Source organism: Pseudophryne corroboree, chromosome 7 (genome assembly GCF_028390025.1).
Source record: "Pseudophryne corroboree isolate aPseCor3 chromosome 7, aPseCor3.hap2, whole genome shotgun sequence".
Classification (NCBI taxonomy): domain Eukaryota; kingdom Metazoa; phylum Chordata; class Amphibia; order Anura; family Myobatrachidae; genus Pseudophryne; species Pseudophryne corroboree.
The window spans coordinates 38,793,064-38,812,749 of NC_086450.1; the positions used below are offsets into that span (position 1 = coordinate 38,793,064).

The following is a 19,686-nucleotide window of genomic DNA, read 5'->3' on the forward strand; positions in this document are numbered from 1 at the left end:
GCATACTGAAGCAGCTCCTAACAGGACTCTCTCATAGCACCGATGTAGATGTATGCTGTATGCAGATTGCACCATTTTACCCACTTGTCATACAGGAAGTGTTTGTTGCACAGGAAGTTTTCTGTTATGCAGCCATTGTTCAACATGATTACAGTGGGTAAAGAGACACTTCTACAGTTCTCCAGAGTCATGTGATGATTTGCGCACACAGACCACTTTATAAACGGCAAGTCTTTTTCATTGACCTTTTTAAAATGGCTCCGTAGGGGAGTGTTAGACAGAAAAGAGACCAGTGCGGCTTTGTTATGGCCCATGGAGACAGGCTTGGACTGGCCCACAGTGGTACAGGAGAAACCAAAGGTGGGCCCCACTGCCTGAAGGCCCACCTCCTGCTCTAAGGATCAGGTTCCAGACTGTGCACTTGAATTATACATCATACATATGCATACCCTCCAACATGACCCGCCCCACTAGGTACAAAATGTTCTGTTTCTGGATTTCCCTCTTAATTTATTATTGCCATCACCTGTGAAGAAACAGCTTTGTTATCATTGAACTAGTTCAACACAGGTGATGGAAATCATAAATTAAGGGGGAAGTCCAGAAACAGAGCATTTTGTACCTAGTGGGGCGGGTCATGTTGGAGGGTCTGCATATGTTACCTTATACTGGACTATGGTATATTTTCTACAGTGAATTGCTGTTATTAATGTGGTACATTATCATGCATGCAACAGATGAATTTACTGTATGTATTTATGAAGGGGCCCAGATGTTGCACTCTCTAATGCTTAGTCAAAACAATAAGGTGGCAGGCCACACCCCCTCCGCGGACTGGCCGCACCCCTAAACATGGGCTTCTACCACTGCATTCCCCCGGTGGGCCCTACACGCCCAGTCCAACACAGCATGCAGACACACCCTGCTCCATAGCTCCATTTGCCCCCTGATTTTGAAATATGAGGGGCATCACTGAGCCCCAGGAGGAAGGGCTGCATGGAGCAGTGAGGGGGCCCAAGGTACAGATATTTTTTCACTCAAGATGCAAATGCTGCTTTAAGCACTTTATTCATGTTCAGCAAGAATAATAAGTAGAAATCCAGCACTGTAACTTGCCATAGTAATTAACAAGTAAGATTGCTATGCTTTAGTCTTGGAAATGGACCATTTTAAATCTTTACTTTTGTTCAATATTCTTTGTTGCCTTTTTAAATGGCCCCTTTGTAATAGTGATTAAAGTGCTGGTCTGGCCTCAGTTTTTTATATATTTATAATCACTTATTGTAAGCATTGTTCACCCTCCAGCCCACGCTTGTTTACAGACGCAACGAGGAATTTGCAGCTGCACGGTAAGAATGCAGCATGATTGTGCTATAAATACATGGACATTTGTGGAGATGTGCTAATACCCTTCACATCTTCTCCACACACCACTGATTACACTGCCTGACACTGCCCAGGAGGGAACGCCGCTAATGCCTGCATAAGAAGCGGAGGGGCTGATCAGTCAGCATGCTGGGTGTCTGGAAGGATGAATTATCTCTGATGCAAACTGAAAAATAAAGCAAAGCAATGGGTCTAACAATTGTTCTAGAACAGGATGTTCCTTTTCCAACAATAATAAAACCTAATTTCATATACATATATAAAGAGAGAGATGGGAATACCGAATTAGGGTTCAAGCGACCAACAGTGTTCTATTTGTGAGTGCGCCAATTTTAACAATACACTAAAAGATATATATACTTAAATAAGAATATTTTATTCAGACAAAACACTTTAAAAACAGTAAGATTAAAAATAAATATAAATATAAAAACCAATATATAGGATAGGGGAATGCAGTTTAAAGTGCAAATTGCCTAGTGCATATAAAGCTCCAATTAAGTAAATCAAGGTAAAGCTTAGGAATCTTAACTGGTTTAGCAGGAGGTCACTGGGGAGAGGCCCAACGCGTTTCGTCCTTTAGACTTCTTCATATATATATATATATATATAGAGAGAGAGAGAGACAGACAGACATAAGACATAACATATATAATAAAATATATATAATACTTGAATATAATATTTATGAACCAGTTTTGTTGAATAACCTAAATTCATTTTCATTAACTTTTGTATCAGAAGTTCTTACAATGGAATAATAGTTATCTTATTTACTGATGTCACTATTGGACCGTTTTCCTATAGCTAAATAACACAACTTTATAGTAAACTTAATTTATATACATATTATGTAAAAGGGGGATATTCAATTACCCGCGATCATTGATTGCAGGTAATTGTCTCAATAAGGGGGTATCAAATTAGCCCCAATAAGCCGGCGTGAAACGTGGCTTATCGGGGAATTGTTTTACCTGCCACAGGTAGGCGAAGCAAAATCCCTTGAACCTGTGTGTTTTACTTTTCGGGTGAAAAGGATGTTATTTCCAGGTGAAAAAATCATTGAAGAAACAATGGGAAAAATCACCCAATGCTTCTTTGACGGAAATTGAATACCCCCCACAGTCTGCAAAACTTTTCTTGAGGTAAATATATGGATCTTGAAAAAGGTCCACACCAGGATCGAAACGTTGATGTGATATGTGATATGTGGTATGAAGGTCTAATTAAATGCCCGAGTTCAGTCAGGAACCCGCAGCTACGGCCACCTCGTACTTCAGTACATCTGGACCCTAGTGTTAAGTATTACTACTAATAATTAATATTTTAAAGAGTAAGTACATTTTGCAGATGTCTGACATGACAGCTCTCACCCACAGCACACAATGTGAATACTGAAAGCACAAAGGGCAGGCATGTCTAAACTGCGGCCCTTCAGCTGTTGTGAAACTACATATACCAGCATGCCCTGACACAGTTTTGCTGTCAGAGAATGCTAAAGCTGTCTCAGGGCATGCTGGGATGTGTAGTTTCACAACAGCTGGAGGGCCGCAGTTTGGACATGCCTGACATAGGGGCAGATGTATTAAGCCTGGAGAAGTGATAAAACAGTGATAAGTGCAAGGTGATAACGCAGCAGCCAATCGGCTCCTAACTGTAATTTATCAAACCCGTTATGATTGGCTGATGCATTATCACCTTCCACTTATCACTGCTTTATCACTTCTACAGGCTTAATACATCTGCCCCTTACTTCCGTCTCTAGCCAGTCTCTGCCTGTAGATCGGGGTCTTTTTACTTAGGGATACATTTACTAAGCAGTGATAAGAGCAGAGAAGTGAGCCAGTGGAGAAGTGTCCATGGCAACCAATCAGCACTGAAGTAACATCTATAATTTGCATACTATAAAATGATACAGAGCTGCTGATTGGTTGATGGGGAAATTTCTCCACTGGCTCACTTCTCCGCTCTTATCACTGCTTAGTAAATGTTCACCTAAATCCTATAAATTCCAAACCGTTTTCTTATTCCTGCTCTACTGGGAGTGAAAGTTGCCTCCCTGTTGGGAATTTCGGCAAAATACTGTAAAATTGATTACTGTCTTAAACTGGCCTGTAAAAATATTCGGGTCCTGATTCAGAAATTAGAGCAAATCACAAGAAAGAGATAAAAAGGTGGAATTAGCTCCTGAAATAAACCCTGCGGCAGTCCAAGGGAAGGGGTACCAAAGGCATTGATATATTTATTTTGTATGAAGGGTAAATACAGTCTGCTTTTGCATGTAGCGCACAAATACTGGACGGCTTTGTTAGCACACTGACATTTAGAATTAAGCTAGACAGACCCCACCCAACTATAAATATCTGTGCACATTACATCTGCCCCACCTGCAGTGTAACATGGTTTTGCCGAGGTGAAAATTGATCCATTCTTTTGCTCCTTACTAAGTGTTAGGCCCCAGTTTCCACCTTTATTAAATTAAGTTATAAAGTCAGCAAGTTCATTTTTCTATCTCTGCAGCATTGACTAGTACATGAATTGGCTGAGGAATGGTGGAACTCCTATTCGTAGAATACCCACATTACCAAATAACATGGAGATCAGTGTGACTTATCTGACTAAATAAAAACTGTGGACAATAAACACAGCAGACTGGGGGGGGTTATTTAGCGTTGTTAGCAAGCCAAAAAAGTTATTAATTGGGCAAAACCATGTGCAGGTGGGGCAGATATAACATGTGCAGAGAGAGTTAGATTTGGGTGGGTTATATTGTCTCTGTGCTGGGTAAATACTGGCTGCTATATTTTTACACTGCAATTTAGATTTCAGTTTGAACACACCCCACCCAAATCTTATAGTGTGTATACACGGTGAGATTTTTTCTTACGGTTTTGACTATATAGTCAAAGTCGTAAGAAAAAAATAGTGCCGGTCGCAAGGTGAAAGTCACCTTGCAATCCCAATGCCGGTGCGCGGTCCCACGCGGTCGGCATTGCAAGCCTAGATAGACTGTGCAGGCAAGTCAATTTTTACTATTTCGTAGAAGAGATAGTCAAGATTGACACTTAGCCAAAATCGCACATAGTCAGTATCGCAAACACAGTCATTACGTGCTTGCGATACCGACCTAGCCTCTGTCATACAGTGAGAATCGGGGGTTAGACCGAATCTCACCGTGTGTATGCACCTTAACTCTCTCTGCACATGTTACATCTACCCCACCTGCAGTGCAACATGGTTTTGCCCAAATTGCTAACTTTTTTGGTTTGCTAACAACGTTGAATAACCCCCAAAGTGTAATACTTATATTTTATCCTCTACACACACTGTAGGGAGAATCCAATTGCTCGATCACGCAATCAGTTCCGCGACTGGTCTTACGTCTCCAGCATTACAGACGGCGAGCAATTGCAACTCCACAGATGCCATTTCTGATCTATAAGATATTATATCGGGTTGGGTGTGCGTGATTACCTCCCGTTATATCTATGCATAGTTCTTTTGCTCGACTCCAGGAGAGTTCCTCCATTAGCATCACCATTGTAGCAGTCATCTGAGGAAATACCTGGCCAGGTAAGAAACAAATAAACGACTGTCTGCAGGAGTGTGACTTATTACGCTTTTTGTTGTGACACAAAATTACACAATCCCCTTTATTAAACATTGTAAAAATAAAAACAGTTATGAAACAAGTAAATAATAAAATAAGCAGTTGAATGAATGACAGTTTGTGTGTTTAAAAAATTAAAAATAAAAACATTTATTCGGTTCGGTCCTATACATTCCCTCCTGGCGTGAGTCCGTGTGGCTATTTGAGGCAGTTATGGTACCTCCGGATAGCAGATTTTTGTTTGCAGCCCCACTGGGCTATGAGAGGGAGCTTGGCAGTTGGTTCCCTTTGTGACTTTAATATGATTGACCCCTTCATGGGGGTATCAAATTAGCCGCGATAATGTGATCCGCAATCGCAGCTAAAGTTATCGCACCTATCTCCCAAAAAGTCAGCTTATTGCAGACTGCGTTCCCGTTTTTTGCACCTATCCTACCCCAAAATGGCGATAACGAGATTTGACCTATATTTCTAGCCAGAGATAAGTATAGGAGAAAATGGGGAAATCTGCCTGTACCCCCCAAAAAAGCCAAACTAATATAGGAAAACCTTATAGAAATATATTAGTGGCCATAACAAAACTATTTGGTGTCATTAAATTGGGTCAAATGGCTGTTATATGCATTTTTTTAAACATGAAAAACTGATAGCAATTTTTTTCAGCAAAATAAGTGCTCTCATTAAATTTGGGGTACATAAATTGGGTATAACTATATATTTGGGTCATTTTAGGGGACCTTTAAAATAACGTGGAAACAGATCGATTACTCCAATCTGCAGGCCTAAAAACACTTGTTTCACTCATAAAGCACCCCAATATACCTGTCCCATACTTTGTATCCATCACTTTGTATTTTTTGATCCCAAAAATGACATGTCATTATTGGCCAATTAAAAATAACTAAAAACATCTAAGTGTCTAATTAGTCATTCAGGGGGATGTCCCAGGGGTTCCAATCCAAATCCCCACATTTTTACCTAAAATTAGGTATTTTGAACTACTTATCACCTGCCCAGAGATGGTGAAGAAAAGTGTGCGGTAAACCTTATGGAGACTTTTCGCCAATAACTTTTCACAGCTAATTGAATACCAAATTATCTATTTAAAAAGTTCATTCATAGTACTTCAAATATAATTTGACAATACTTTAGTTGACAATTAGGTAAACACAAGTATACAATGTATCCATATCACAGCTGTTATCAGTAATTAATATCTTTTAAAGCTAAAATATCACTTTGGAAAATAGCTTTCTATAAAGACTATAAAGACTATACTAATATAGGTAAAACGCTCATATTATATACAGTTAGCAAGCAAATGTATTTGAAGCTTAAACGTAACTGTAATTACATGTCACAGAACATTATTTCCGAATACCCAATTTGAGTTCTAAAAAAGGGGAAATTAAAATGACATTTTTAATTATAACTAAAAAAAAAATTGGTTGTTAATAAATTCATGACCTTTTGCTGTATGCGTAAACTAGCTATGTAATAATCAAGGTGTTTTAAAAAAAAAAACATAATAGTAAATAAGGCGGTAAGTCTCGGTAGTTTGGTTTGCAGGGAAGTCGTAGGATAAAGGGATATTTTAGAAACAGACAATTGAAATTATATTAAATAAAAAACACACACTGTTGCTGTCACTTTAGGGTACGTTGTGGCAGGGCCGGCTCCAGGCCTACTAGCACCCTGAGCGAGAATATGTAAAAGTGCCCCCCCCCCCCCAACCCCCATGCGCGCGGCTTCGGCGCGCGCTCCTGTAAAAGTGGGCGTGGCCTCCTGAAAAAGTGGACGTGGTCTCACCCCCCAGCAGTGCCAGCTACACATGACATGCCCTCCAGCAGTGCCAGCTACACGTGACATGACTCCCAGCAGTGCCAGCTACACATGATAGTGTTCACTTTTTAGGGCAGGTTGCTGATCACAGGGAGGGCACATTTTTAAGTTAGGTGGGCAAAATGATGTACATACTGTAATGCTTGTTGTTCCCATTTCCACACGCTAAAGCATGGACAGTGCGCGCCGAAGGCGCGCAGCAAAAATTTAGGGGAGTTACTTCGTGGGGAAGGTGCGTAGCCACATTATAGTGGCAATTCACATTACACCACACAGTAGTGCAGCTAATACACATTGCACCAGGTAGAACCTCCTATACACTTTGCGCCAGGCAAAGCACGTTAGACACTTTGCGCCAGGTAGAGCACTGAGACACACTGCCCAGCCACAGACGCCTAGCGGGAACACTACATGATATTCCCCCCGGCAGTGCCAGCTACACATGACATGCCCCCCAGCAGTGCCAGCTACACGTGACATGCCCCCCAGCAGTGCCAGCTACACGTGACATGCCCCCCAGCAGTGCCAGCTATATAAATGGCCACACAGTTCCAGATGGATAAATGCCCCCACAGCGCAGATATGCCCCCATAGTGCCAGATACATTAATGCCCTCACAGTGCAGATATGCCCCCACAGTGCCAGATACATAAATGCCCCCACAGTGCCTGATACATAAATGCCCCCACAGTGCCTGATACATAAATGCCCCCACAGTGCCTGATACATAAATGCCCCCACAGTGCCTGATACATAAATGCCCCCACGGTGCAGATATGCACCCACAATTCCAGATACATAATTACTCCCACAGTGCAAGATATGCCCCCACAGTGCAAGATATGCCCCCACAGTGCCAGATACATAAATGCCCCCACGGTGCCAGATACATAAATGCCCCCACGGTGCCAGATACATAAATGCCCCCACGGTGCAGATATGCACCCACAATTCCAGATACATAATTACTCCCACAGTGCAAGATATGCCCCCACAGTGCAAGATATGCCCCCACAGTGCAAGATATGCCCCCACAGTGCCAGATACATAAATGCCCCCACAGTGCCAGATACATAAATGCCCCCACAGTGCCAGATACATAAATGCACCCACAGTGCAGATATGCACCCACAATTCCAGATACATAATTACTCCCACAGTGCAAGATATGCCCCCACAGTGCAAGATATACCCCCACAGTGCAAGATATGCCCCCACAGTGCAAGATATGCCCCCACAGTGCAAGATATGCCCCCACAGTGCAAGATATGCAGTGCAAGATATGCCCCCACAGTGCAAGATATGCCCCCACAGTGCAAGATATGCCCCCACAGTGCAAGATATGCAGTGCAAGAGTTCTGCCTCTGATTACAACACAGAAGCCAAAACGACCAGGTACAGCAGTTTACCACCAAGCATAACCTCTGAATGAGGCATCTCTCAGTCATGTCAGTGCACTTTCTTTTCCGAGCAAGGAAAGCCATCTAGTAGGGTAATGTATTTAACAAAATAAGTTTTACTGTTTGCATTGCTTTACAAATTTGAAATGCGTTTTTTTTTTAATGAACAAAGTTGCTGCATGTGGCTAAATGTATAAACTGTAATTTGTTGGACAACTTGCCTTTCTACATATCCAATAGCTATACTGCAGAAACCTAAAGCATCAAGCTCTGCGCCAATGCCTGAGAGTCTACATGGCACGTTAAATTGCATCAAAGCAGATCAATAGGACTGGTCTACTGCCTGCATCTCATCTGATGTACTCCCTTTATGAAGAGCAATTAGCTAGAAGAAATCCCCAAACAAACATCATCTGTAACCAGGGCTAGCAGAAAGGGATGTTACTACTCCCCACAGGGAGAAGTACTGATCATATTGCTGAAAGGCAGACAGAGGTGTAGGGGTTAATTGTAACCGGACTAACAAGTTTATTAAGGCATTTGGAGGAGGATCATCTCACATGATCTGCTCCACAAGACAGATACATCCCTCCTTCTTAGGCCAGTTAGTATATCCTGGGTGTATTACTGAGGATTTCCCAGTGCAATGGTCAGCAGCTGTGGTACAGGAACAGCCACTGACAGACAGGGGGGCTATTTGGTGGTCTATGTAACTCTGCTGTTGCCCCAGTGCTGGAATAACAGCATGGCAGCCAGGGGCTCACACACGACTCCATAAACTACATCACTGGCGTTTGGGGCACAGTGGCATAATATGAAATGGGGGCACTACAGTGGGTTTGGCCCATTAGTTGTTCTGGGAGCATATATTGACAATATCATTGGTAGTAGCAGACACTGACCTTAAACCAGCCTTTTACAGCACTGGAAGTGCTCATTTAATTTGACCATTGCTCTTGCATTTCCTACATGTATTGGTGACCAGGGAAGCACATCCATATGAATATACTGTAACCAACCTGATACTCTGTCAGCACTGGCCGGTCTTTTGCATCTAACTTGGAGTGACGGCAATTGTTTCTAGATTGCTGTGAACAGACCCACATCACCAGGACATAATACACATGAGCATCACAAGCACTGAGCAATCACATAAACACTGAGCATCGTTCACCATACAATAAATCAGTGTACATGTCACATGTATGCAACAAATGGTATTAAATGTAAATCTCCCTAAGGTTCACACAAAGGTGACATTAATCAGAAGAGTAGCCAAGAACGCTGTGGCAGTAGGCTTCAGTACCTTGCTCGTGTAATAACAGATGGAAATCCATGTCACCCTTATCTACAGTCTATTAATCCAGGACCAAAGGCAGACACGTTACACATAGTACGTGCCACAGCCTTCATACATGCATTAGCAGCTGGCTGCTGCACTCCATCCATCACATGTACCTGCGGTGGTGGCGGGAGGGTGAGTGCCGCCGAGGACGCGGGCGGCTCTTCTAAAACTCCTGTGTGCGCGCTATGCTCGCTGCCCGGCGCCGGCGTCTAACGTCAGACGCCGGCGCCGCACAGCCGCGTACACAGGAGTTCAGGCCATGAAGCACTGCAGGCTGGCTCCAGGCACAAAGATGGCGGCGCCAGCGCGCGGCGCCCATTAAGGGTGGCGCCCTGCGCGGCCGCTCTAGTCGAACGTGCCTGGAGCCGGCCCTGCGTTGTGGGAAGTAATGAAAAAGAGATGGACGACAAACGGTAGAGAAAGATACCGTATCTTCTCACCAAGCGCCGGATCACCCAGGTTGGACTCATTTAGCAGAACCCAGCAGTTCTGTTACACCAGTCTCATACACAACAGCCTTATCTCTGGCTCAGCAGCAGCAAATAGCAGGCGGGTGGAAAATAATGGTCCTTGGCAGGATCATCATTATATGTACATTATGTGCGGGCTGTTACATTGTTAAAAGGCCTTTATTTTTAACTTCTGTTCATCTGTTCTCCATTATTGGAGAAGATGAGAAACCATAGGAGATGGAAGAGTGGCAGAGGGTAATTATACATTTTACAGAAAGGTATTCTTCATCATGGAATTAGAACAGCATCCGGAAAGCGGCTCTTCACAAAGCTATGTGGACAGTCTTTATTACTGGGAGACTAGACTCATTTACAAAAAAGAAAAAAAACCACCAGGTTTCGCTGGGTTAACTCTTTCAGTTCTCTGCTGATTATAATTAAGGAAGAGTTTCAGATATATTTCACACATCTATTCCGTGTATAGTGATGCTGTGTTAATAAATAACAGGAAGCTAAATGTTTTTGCGACATGTTTCTCCTAATACTACTGGCAACGGGACAAAAGAGGTTCATTTGGGAACTCTGACAAAGTTCTGTGGTTGAGGCAAAGATAAAAAACAAAGTACCTGGGTAGAGATGGACAAAGAAAATGTTTCTGATATATACAGTATTTGAGATAGATATATATATATATATATATATATATATATTCAAGAAAATAGATAAATTCTGCGCACACACTAATAAATTCCAGATTTGTAATAATGCATGTAGGGGGTAATTCCGAGTTGATCGCAGCATCAGTTTTGTTAGCAGTTGGGCAAAACCATGTGCACTGCAGGGGGGGCAGATATAACATGTGCAGAGAGAGTTAGATTTGGGTGGGGTGTGTTCAAACTGAAATCTTAATTGCAGTGTAAAAATAAAGCAGCCAGTATTTACCCTGCACAGAAACAAAATAACCCACCCAAATCTAACTCTCTCTGCACATGTTACATCTGCCCCCCCCTGCAGTGCACATGGTTTTGCCCAACTGCTAACAAATTTGCTGCTGCGATCAACTCAGAATTACCCCCCTAGTGCAGACTCAACCACTCCAGCCAGGAGATGAAGGGTTCTAGAAATGTCAAAATAAGGAAGAGTGCACTTGTGAATGATATATCAAGGTAATTTTACTAATGATAAAATATCCATATACATGTAAGTGTAAAACAGCACACTTAGCCAACTCCCTGGTAGCATTCACTTCATCACAGCAATGTCCGAAAGTGATGTTCTTTAAACGGAGGTTGCCGCCAGCTCTGATGCTCAGCGGATGACGTCCAAACGTCTACGTAGGATATGCCGCGTCCAACGCGTTTCGTCATCTATGGACTTCGTCAGGAGGTGTAACTGTGGTCTACAAAGCCTCACTTTTAAGAACCAGACTTCGTCCTCATTGGGAGTATGGAATATTTGATACCCATTTTTTTATGGTCACAGCTGTTAAAGTGAACATAGCTGCCTTAAATAGCCACACGGTAAAAGGTATGTGGGAAAAACTAAGAGTCAGCTGAAAATATGGATCCTTGAACACACTCGTAATATTAGTAATAAGGTTCTCAATCATAGTGTTCCCCGTCACTTTTTAGAGTGTTGTGATTTCAGAGTAAAGAATCTTTCCTTTAAAGCTATCGAACAGGTTAATAATGGTGATAGAGGGGGTGATATTTTAAAGTTATTATCTCAACGTGAGACATTCTGGATTTATACCCTTGGTACATTGGGGCAGATGTATTAACCTGGAGAAGGCATAAGAAAGTGACAAACCAGTGATATGTGCAAGGTGATAAAGGCACCAGCCAATCAGATCCTAACTGTTAATTTACATATTGGAGCTGATTGGCAGGTGCCTTTATCACCTTGCACACATCACTGGTTTATCACTTCCTTATGCCTTCTCCAGGTTAATACATCTGCCCCAGTATTGCCGGATGGAATGAATGAGGGATGCGACATCGTTCCGTTTCTGCATAATTAGTTTGGGTGCAGTTCATTACGTGGATCCTGGCTGCAGTTGGTGTTTCACCTGGCATGGATCCGTATACGTCTGACTTGCACTGAACTATGGCAGATCTGATGTTGCGTTCAGGGTTGTATCTAGGGGTCCGAGCGCCCCTGGCAAAGTAAATGGGGCATGGTCTTGTGGGGGAAGGGCATGGACACAATAGTACTTCCAATTAAAATTATGCCACACAGTAGTGTCCCTTATTCACATTACACCACACAGTAGTGTCTCGTATTCACGTTACACCATCCCTCTCCCCTAAACCTAACCCACCTTTCCCACAGCCTGACCCTAACCCGCCCCCCTTCCCCAGCCTCTTCAGTGGTGCCTAACCCTAACCCACCCTTCCTAATCTCCCTCCCTGCAGCCTAATCCTAACCCTCCCACCCTCGCAGCCTAACCCTAACCCTCCCACACGGCTTGGCAGTGGAGACTTTGGCACCAACTCGATCCGGATTTTGGCATTCTGCATCGCTCTCTATGTTGGGATGCCAGCATCAGCATTCCAACCAGTTTTGGGATACTGGTGTCAGCTGTCCAACCACCGGGATGCCAAACCCCTTAATGTCTCATATGTCACCCCTGCCTGAACTTCCTCCTTCCCTTACTTACCCCCTTGCACATTCTTATGGCCTCTGTTCCTCTTTAGCCCGTTAGTTTTCAGTCCCTCATTCCACCTCTCAGTCTACCCCTGCACCTCTCACTCCTTCCCTCTATCACCCATGTACCTCACTCCCTCCTTCCATCTCTCACATCACACCTGTACCTCACTCCCACCTTCCATCTCCCACACCTTTTCTTCACTCCTACCTTCCGTCTCCCCTGCACCTCGCTTCCACCTTCCATCTCTCCTGCACCTCGCTCCCACCTTCCATCTCTCACACCTCTTCTTCACTCCCACCTTCCATCCCCCACACCTGTACCTTGGTCGCACCTTCTATCTCCCATACACCTCGCTCCCACCTTCCATCTCCCCTGCACCTCGCTCCCACCTTCCATCTCCCCTGCACCTCGCTCCCACCTTCCATCTCCCCTGCACCTCGCTCCCACCTTCTATCCCCCACACCTGCACTTCACTCCCACCTTCCATGTCTCACACCTGTACCTTGCTCCCACCTTCTATCCCCCACACCTGCACTTCACTCCCACCTTCCATGTCTCACACCTGTACCTTGCTCCCACCTTCTATCCCCCACACCTGCACTTCACTCCCACCTTCCATGTCTCACACCTGTACCTTGGTCCCAGCTTCCATCTCCCCTCCACCTCACTCCCACCTTCCATATCTGACACCTGTACCTTGGTCCCAGCTTCCATCTCCCCTCCACCTCACTCCCACCTTCCATATCTGACACCTGTACCTTGGTCCCAGCTTCCATCTCCCCTCCACCTCGCTCCCACCTTCCATGTCTCACACCTGTACCTTGCTCCCACCTTCTATCCCCCACACCTGCACCTCACTCCCACTTTCCATCTCCCACACCCGTACCTTGGTCCCACCTTCTATCTCCCCTACACCTTGCTCCCACCTTCCACGTCTCACACCTGTACCTTGCTCCCAGCTTCCATCTCCCCTGAACCTCACTCCCACTTTCCATCTCTCACACCTGTACCTTGCTCCCTCAGACAGATTATTTCCCCCTAGTACAGGTATCCCCCTTCCTCTCAGACATATTATTTCCCTTAGCAAGGAATAGCCCCCTCCTCCCAATATAGAAGATTCCCCCATCCCCCTGTGACAGGTCTTCCCCTATCAGCCAGTACAGCTCACACACAGAACCTTCTCCTGGTATGCGGTGTCCGCTCCACTGGCAGGTTAGGAATCACGGCGGACAGTGTCACAATGGGAGCCGGGAAGAGATGGTACCCGCACAGTGTGACTGCATAGTGTGTATTATGTGTAATTAGTCACCAAGTGTTGGCCAGGGCTGGTTCTATATTAAATATTTGTGCAGTGTCTGACTAGGCATGTTAGCAGTTGGGCAAAACCATTTGCACTGCAGGGGAGGCAGATATAACATGTACAGAGAGTTAGATTTGGGTGGGGTGTGTTCAATCTGCAATCTAAATTGCAGTGTAAAAATAAAGCAGCCAGTATTTACCCTGCACAGAAACAATATAACCCACCCACATCTAACTCTCTCTGCAAATGTTATATCTGCCTCCCCTGCAGTGCACATGGTTTTGCCCAACTGCTAACAAAATTCCTGCTGCGATCAACTTGGAATTACCCCCATTATATACACACTTGCAAAGATGGACAGCGGCACTCCGGGATTTATAAAGTGCAAAAGTTACTTTATAGTCAAAAAGCACACATGAGGAACCGACATTTCGGGGCCTGTAGCCCCTTTGTCAAGGGGCCCGAAACGTCGGTTCCTCATGTGTGCTTTTTGACTATAAAGTAACTTTTGCACTTTATAAATCCCGGAGTGCCGCTGTCCATCTTTGCAAGTGTATATATATATATATATATATATATATATATATATATAATATACTGTAGAAGGCGGCGGCACTCAAGCAGGCTCACAACTTGTATTGAAAAAGAGCGGTAAGTGTTATTCCGACATGTTTCGGGGAACTCCCCGTCCTCAGGGCTTAACAAGCAAAACTAAACCACTGAACATCATTATATACCCACCAAACATCAAATAACATTAACATACAAGACTATACTCACCTGTGTCCCGGCGCCAAACGTCCGCACTGGCAACCCGCCGCACGCCAGAGTCCCCGGCCTGTGACATCATCAGAGCGCGTCACGTCACCAAGGCAACTAGACGCTCACCATCCATCATGGACGGAAGTCTTCCCTCGCGTCACCGGGCTCAGCGCAGCCCGATTGGTCCGGAACACAGGGGAGTATCCATGACAACCTAAGTGTGCAAACAAAGAAATATAAACAAAACAGATACTGTGTGTATGCACATCTGAGCGACGTAAAAACAAAAAACAGTTAAAAACAACAGTTGTCTGGGATATTAATCCCTTGCATCCACGATCAGATAAGGCTGTATTAAATATGCAGGCAGCAAATGATAAATAGTGCTACTTGGTCGAAGAGAGTGGGGATCCTATAGGTAACACTGTAGTCCCAAATTCTCATTGAGACCTCCTGGAGACAGTGTGCCTAAGGAATGGATCCAGCGGGCCTCCCTTTGTAGTAGGGTCCTACCTCTGTCACCCCCCCTGAGCGAAACCGGCACATGATCAATTAATATAGCTCTGATGCTCGCCACTCCATGTTTTGCAACTAAACAATGGCGCGCGAAGGGTTGTTCACTATTCCCTTTTTCATGTGCCTTCTTGATGGCACTTCTATGGAGGGCCATGCGTTCGCGAAACTGTCTTATGGTCTTGCCGACATAAGCAAGACCACATGGACAGGTTAATAAATAGACCACGTGTGTGGAGGTGCACGTGAGTCGATGTTTTATATTAAATTTCCTGCCTGTCAAAGGATGATTGAATGATGTACCTGTAATTAATGTGTTACAGGTAGCACATCCTAAACATCTAAAGCAGCCCGTTTTAGACCTAAGGAAATGTTTTTCCTGTTGCTTAGTAAGATTGGTCACATCTAATTTGACCACATGGTCAGCAATATTCCTGCCCCTTGTGTAACTAGGCATCAAGGAAGTGTGGGCTAAAGAAGAAAGTGCAGGATCACTCTGGACCATTGGCCACAGCTGTTTTGCTCGTTTGGTCCTAACATCTGATATAACTGTGTATTTATTAACCCATGGCAACCTACATCTGGGGGAAGTCTGCACCCTAGGCCTAGGGCATAAAGCTGTTTCCCGAGGGATATCCATAGCTCGCTGACGTGCCTGCTGTAGAGCTTTGATTGGATAACCCCTCTCAGCAAATTTTATAAGCATGACTTCCATGGCTTTGTCTGTTTCAACTGGGTCTGTTGTAATTCGGCGTACACGCATGAACTGCGAGAAGGGCAAACCCCTACGTAAAGCGGGCGGGTGGTGGCTCTGATAACTCATCAGTGTGTTGCGGTCTGTGCTTTTAACATAAAGGGAAGTGACCAATTGTCCATCGCTCAACGTGATGGTGACATCTAAGTAATTGATTGATTTATCATCAATTACATAGGTAAACTGTACCACATGCTGTGTGGCATTGTGTACCTCCCACAGAGAGCTTAATTGATCCCTTGGGCCCCGCCATAACACCAGCAGGTCATCTATGTAACGTCGGTACAAGACGACCGCCGGTGCTATGGCGGGGTCCAACGAGAACATCTTCAATTCCACCTGGTACATGAACGCATTTGCGTACGATGGGGCCACGGCGGACCCCATCGCACAACCAGCGGTCTGTAACCAAATCTTACCATTGAATATGAAGTAGTTGCATCTGAGGATGCGATTCAATAATGATAAGAAAAAGGACACATCTGGGCCTTTATAGGCCTCATTACCCTGAATCAACAGACGAACCGCCTCCACTCCTGCATCATGTGGGATGCAGGTGTAGAGGCTGGTTACATCAGCACTGCAAAGTAGGGTGCCATCCGGCACTGTACCCAATTGTCGCATTTGGAGTAACAAGTCAGTGGTATCCCTCAAATATGAGGGTAGGGCCTGTACACAGGGGTTGAGAAAAGAATCTAAATAAACTGATACAGGATGATATAAGGACCCCCTGGCCGACACAATAAGGCGGCCAGGGGGGTTCACTAAACTTTTGTGAACCTTTGGTACTGTGTAGAACAATGGTACCCGCGGGTGCTCAACCTGTAAACTTTGACAAACCTGTTTAGTAATCAAACCCTGATCCAAAGAGACTTTAAGAAAAGAATCAAGATCTAACTTGTAACTTCGGGTAGGGTCCATAGTTAGACGCATGTAGGTGTTAGAGTCGCCAAGTTGTCGCTCACACTCAAGGACATAATCAGTAAGGTCCTGTATCACTATGGACCCCCCCTTGTCAGCTTTACGAATCACTATGTCTGTACGTAAAGAGAGTCCATGTAAGGCCTCAGATTCAAGTTTAGACAAATTAGAGGAAAAGTCTCTCCCGGGACAAGATTGAACCTCGGTCTCCAACATCCTAGTAAACGTACGGATCGTGGGATTAAGGCTTGGAGGGTCAAATTGTGACCGAGGGGTTATTTTTTGAAGTTGTGGCGGAATGCCCTGACTGATACTAGTCTCTTCTTGTACCCCTTTGTTATTGAAGTATTCCCGTCTCCGAAGGGTTCTACCCATCCTTTGGACTTCCACCTTACTTTCCAGGGCATCTGGGAAAGTGGTGGGAACAAAGGAAAGACCTTTAGATAAAGTCCGATACTCAATATCAGTCAAGGGTGTTGTAGACAAATTGAACACAGTCTCTTTTAATTTCTTGGGGGCTTGGGAGCGTAAGTATCTTTGGTTCTGCCCCGCCCTCCGCGTCCTCGCCCGCGCCCTGCGCCTGGTGTGCGGGTGGCCTGTCCTTGTATCCCCCGAGGATGCTGTCCTAAAGGGAATTGCCCCTCTGATGTGCTGGTCCTGCCGGACGCTGTCTCCGAATCACTGGCCGAAGTGCTAGTTCCACCCCGTGGTTCTCGCCATCTACGTGATGTTTGGCGTCGGTTCGGAACTCGGGAGTCGTGTGTGGTGCGCGTTCCATTCAACCAGGGATATGGATGGATGGTGAGCGTCTAGTTGCCTTGGTGACGTGACGCGCTCTGATGATGTCACAGGCCGGGGACTCTGGCGTGCGGCGGGTTGCCAGTGCGGACGTTTGGCGCCGGGACACAGGTGAGTATAGTCTTGTATGTTAATGTTATTTGATGTTTGGTGGGTATATAATGATGTTCAGTGGTTTAGTTTTGCTTGTTAAGCCCTGAGGACGGGGAGTTCCCCGAAACATGTCGGAATAAAACTTACCGCTCTTTTTCAATACAAGTTGTGAGCCTGCTTGAGTGCCGCCGCCTTCTACAGTATTTATTGAGGATCAGCCTTGGTCCTCTAGGAAGGCACCGCAGCAAGAGCTTTGTGGGTGAGTGAGTGCCGGGACAGCAGCATTCCCTATATATATATATATATATATATATATATATATATATAGAGTGGAACAGCCCGGCACTCCCTGAATATGTCCAATAACAGGCCCGGGTGCCCTCCAGGATAATGCAACAATAGATAGAGAAAAATCAGCGGCACTCCAGGACTTCAAAGTAATAAAGATGTGTATTAAAACATCACAAAATACAAACTGTGTCCGACGTTTCGGGGCCCGTAGCCCCTTTTTCAAGGTGTACACCTTGAAGAAGGGGCTACGGGCCCCGAAACGTCGGTCACAGTTTGTATTTTGTGATGTTTTAATACACATCTTTATTACTTTGAAGTCCTGGAGTGCCGCTGATTTTTTTTTATCTATCTATCTATCTATCTATCTATCTATCTATCTATCTATATATATATATATATATATATATATATATATATATATGTATACGTATATGTATCCCATGTGGTATTGTTGACAAAGAATGTTTGTTTTCCCATGTTGATATGCCGCTGGTAAATTGGGCGCAGCCATCTTGCCTGCAATCAGCTGGCTGCTGCTCAACCAATCTCTAACCTGATTCCATGACACATGACTCCAGTGACCTATCAGCAGTCAGGGCGCCCTACATAAGTCTCTCCCTAGCCATGGTCCTTTGCCAGAACAGCTTTTTCTGTTAATCTGCTTGCTAGCTTCCTGTTTGCAGTTGTCCCAGAGGTTGGCTTCACAGTTCAGTGTGCTTCATCTGCTGCTGTGTTACTTCCAGCGCCAGTTATTACTAACTAGGCGTTCTCAACAGTTTCCAGTGTGTGGGCGGTATACTATTAGCAGTGGTACTTTACCGCTGCTAATAGTATTGCCGGGGGCTATCCTATTAGCCTCGATACCGGCATCATTTTCCCCTGATGCCAACACTAATCAGGAATTATGCTTTGGGTGCCTGAGGCACGTGAAGCATAATCCGCAATAAGGGGCAGCTTGAGACGCGATAACACATGGGACCAGGGACTTATCCCCGATCACATATGTTTTCATGCAATCACGGGTCCAATTTTGGCCGGTCAAAATGGCCTCTAATTGGATACTGCAATAATGACCATCGCCCATTAATAGAGATATCCAGCAAAAATTGCATCAGGGGTAATAAACCCTGTGTCTGTGATGCTCCCATACTTTGCGTGTCCCTAAATGAGGGGTTTATTCTATACTTCAATCAGCAGAACAGACTTTCATGAGAACCGGGGGCTGGTGGAGGTGAGTCAGAGGGGTTGCTGCTTGGAGGTAAGGAGGGGTGGGGGGGGGGGGGGGGGGGGGGAGGGAGTATGTGGGCTGTTTTGGAAAGAACTAGATTATTACTCTAAAGTATCTCAATTATCTTCCCCAAATATAATGCTCTTGCAAAGATCTAATGACAGGTCAGGGAAAAGATGGCAATTAAAAATATACAGAAATATGTAAAGGAGATGTGCTGAGGATCAGGGCAATTACCGACAGCGGTTCTCGACGTTCAGAATCCTGACTGTGCAGGGACCCGGCAGTGTGATCAGCTATGTGTTTCCGATGGACACACAAGCTGATCACTGTGTCCAAAA

General features: G+C 44.8%; 1 long non-coding RNA gene across 1 annotated transcript; it reads right to left on the reverse strand.

Annotated features, from left to right (window-relative positions):
- Positions 1–1,051: 1,051 nt before the first annotated feature.
- On the reverse strand, positions 1,052–14,883 carry LOC134943330 (uncharacterized). Its single transcript, XR_010181474.1, has 4 exons — positions 14,766–14,883; positions 4,861–4,951; positions 1,919–1,973; positions 1,052–1,552 (listed from the first exon to the last, which is right to left on the reverse strand). It is a non-coding gene; the product is annotated as an uncharacterized LOC134943330 (long non-coding RNA).
- Positions 14,884–19,686: the final 4,803 nt, after the last annotated feature.